The sequence below is a fragment of the Pongo abelii genome, chromosome 10 (assembly GCF_028885655.2).
Source record: "Pongo abelii isolate AG06213 chromosome 10, NHGRI_mPonAbe1-v2.0_pri, whole genome shotgun sequence".
Classification (NCBI taxonomy): Eukaryota; Metazoa; Chordata; class Mammalia; order Primates; family Hominidae; genus Pongo; species Pongo abelii.
Genome location: NC_071995.2, coordinates 8,955,010 through 8,958,232, shown reverse-complemented (window position 1 = coordinate 8,958,232; position 3,223 = coordinate 8,955,010). Strand labels below are relative to the sequence as shown.

The 3,223-nt window shown below is 43.3% G+C and overlaps 1 pseudogene; it reads left to right on the top strand.

Annotated features, from left to right (window-relative positions):
• Positions 1-1,386: 1,386 nt before the first annotated feature.
• LOC100938063 (heterogeneous nuclear ribonucleoprotein A1-like) lies at positions 1,387-2,815 on the top strand (annotated as a pseudogene).
• Positions 2,816-3,223: the final 408 nt, after the last annotated feature.

Genomic DNA, 3,223 nt, shown 5'->3' with positions numbered 1-3,223 from the left:
CATTGCACTCAAGCCCGGGCAACAGTACGAGACTCCATGTCAAAAAGAAAAAAAAAAAAATGGTTCCTTTAATGGATAGTGATAATGGCTGCACAACATGGTGAATGTAATTAATGTCACTGAATTATACACTTGAAAATGGTTAAAGTGATAAACTTTATATTATGTACACTTTATCACAATAAAAACAATACACCAAAAAAATAGCTTCTTTGAGGCACATGCCACCTGCCCACCCCATCCACTACCCTTTCTCATCACTTTCATCTTCAAACCTTTTCCTTCCCTCTCAATGATCCAAGACTTTGCCCAGAACTCAGTCTGTCTTCTCTCTTCCAAGTTAGATATCACAGCTGCAAAAATTAATTAAAGATCAAAATGTGAAACCAAATAATAATTAAAGCCAGCTTAAGAGAGGGCCGGGCACAGTGGCTCACACCTGTAATCTCAGCACTTTGGGAGGCCAAGGCAGGTGGATCACCTGAGGTCAGGAGTTCAAGATCACCCTGGCCAATATGGCGAAACCCCGTCTCTACTAAAAATACAAAAATTAGGGTGTGGTGGTGCATGCCTGTAATCCCAGCTACTCGGGAGGCCAAGGCGTGAGAATCGCTTGAACCCAGGAGGCAGAGGTTGCAGTGAGCCGAGATCATGCCATTGCGCTCCAGCCTGGGCAACAGAGCGAGACTGTCTCAAATTAATTAATTAATTAATTAAAAATACAAACTGAGTAGAAAAAAATTTTGGGAAAATACAAGTAAAATCCCAAGCAGGCAATTCTAGGCGGAATACCAAAATCCACAATAAGGGGAAAAAATGACAGTTTTGACTTTATTAAAACTTAAAATGAGGAGGGGGTATTGGGGAGATATTGGTCAAAATATACAAAATTTCCATTGGAAAGGAGGAATAAGTTCAAGAGGTCTAGTGTGCAACAAGGTGACTGTAGTTAATAACAGTGTACTCAGGCCAGGGGCCGTGGATTCCAGCACTTTGAGAGGCCAAGGCAGATGGATCACTTGAGGTCAGGAGTTCGAGACCAGCCTGGTCAACATGGTGAAACCCTGTCTCTACTAAAAATACAAAAATTAGCCAGGCCTGCTGGCACATGCCTGTAATCCCAGCTACTTGGGAGGCTGAAGCAGGAGAATCACTTGAATCCAGGAGGCAGAGGTTGCAGCGAGCCGAGCTTGCACCACTGTACTCCAGCCTGGGCAACAAGAGTGAAACTCCAACTAAAAAAAATAAAAATAAATAAAAAATTTAGAAAAACATACACAATGTATTGTATTCTTGAAAATTGCTAAGAAAATAGATTTTGCCTTTCTGCCCTTGGACACCACCGAGGAAGCATCATTAAAGTCTCTCTTCTCCCTGCCATCCGTCATGTCTAAGTCTGAGTCTCCTAAAAAGCCTGACCAGCTGAGGAAGCTCTTCACTGGAGGGTTGAGCTTTGAAACAACCAATGAGAGCCTGAAGAGGCATTGTGAGCAATGGGGAACGCTCATGGATTGTGAGGTAATGAGAGACCCAAACACCAAGGCTGCAGGGGCTTTGGGTTTGTCACATATGCCACTGTGGAGGAGGTGGATGCAGCCATGATTGCAAGGCCACACAAGGTGGATGGAAGAGTTGTGGAACCAAAGAGAGCTTTCTCAAGAGAAGATTCTCAAAGACCAGGTGCCCACTTAACCATGAAAAAGATGTTTGTTGATGGCATTAAAGAAGACACTGAGGCTGGGTGCGGTGGCTCACGCTTGTAATCCCAGTACTTTTGGGGGCCAAGGCGGGTGGATCACGAGGTCAAGAGATCGAAACAATCCTGGTGAAAATGGTGAAATCCTGTCTCTACTAAAAATACAAAAATTAACCGGGCATGGTGGCACGTGCCTGTAGTCCCAGCTACTTGGGAGGCTGAGGCAGGAGAATAGCTTGAACCTGGGAGGCAGAGGTTGCAGTGAGCCAAGATCGTGCCATTGCACTCCAGCCTAGGTGACAGAGCCAGACTCTGTTTCAGAAAAAAAAAAAAAAAGAAGACAAAGACACTGAAGAACATCACCTAAGAGATAATTTTGAACAGTTTGGAAAAATTGAAGTGATTGAAATCATGACTGACCGAGGCAGTGGCAAGAAAAGGGACTTTGCCTTTGTAACCTTTGACAACCATGACTCCGTGGATAAGACTGTCATTCAGAAATACCATACTGTGAATGACCACAACTGTGAAATTAGGAAAGTGCTGTCAAAGCAAGAGATGGCTAGTGCTTCATCTAGCCAAAGAGGTCGAAGTGGTTCTGGAAACTTTGGTGGTGGTGGTCATGGAGGTGGTTTCGGTGGGAGTGACAATTTTGGTAGTGGAGAAAACTTCATGGTCATGGTGGCTTTGGTGGCAGCTGCGGTTGTGGTGGATCTGGTGGCAGTGGGGATGGCTATAATGGATTTGGTAATGATGGAAGCAATTTTGGAGGTGGTGGAAGCTACAATGATTTTGGCAATTACAACTATCAGTTTTCAAATTTTGGACCCATGATGGGACGATTCTTCAGAGTCAGGAGCTCTGGCCCCTATGGTGGTGGAGGCCAATACTTTGCCAAACCACGAAACCAAGGTGCCATAGTAGCAGCAGTAGCCATGGCAGTGGCAGAAGATTTTAATTAGGAAACAAAGCTTAGCAGGAGAGGAGAGCCAGAGAAGTGACAGGGAAGCTACAGGCAACAGATTTGTGAACTCAGCCAAGCACAGTGGTGGCAAGGCCTAGCTGCTACAAAGAAGATATGTTTTACACAAATACTCATGTGTATGGGCAAAAAACTTGAGGACTGTGTTTGTGACTAATTGTATAACAGGCTATTTTAGTTTCTGTTCTGTGGAAAGTATAAAGCATTCCGACAAAGCGTTTTAATGTAGACTTTTTTTTTTTGCACCCATGCGGTTGATTGCTAAATGGAACAGTCTGATCGTGAGGCTGAATAAACGTCTCTTTTAAGAAAGAAAAAGAAAATAGATTTTAAGTGTTCTCACCTCACACACACAAATATGTGAAGTAATGCACATGTTAATTAGCTTATTTACTCATTCCACAATGTATATATATTTCAAAACAACATGTTGTACGTTGTAATATATACAATTTTTATTTGTCAATTAAAGAAAAAAAGCCAGCCACAGTGATGCACACCTGCGGTCCCAGCTACTCAGGAGGTTGAGGCAGGAGCATCACTTG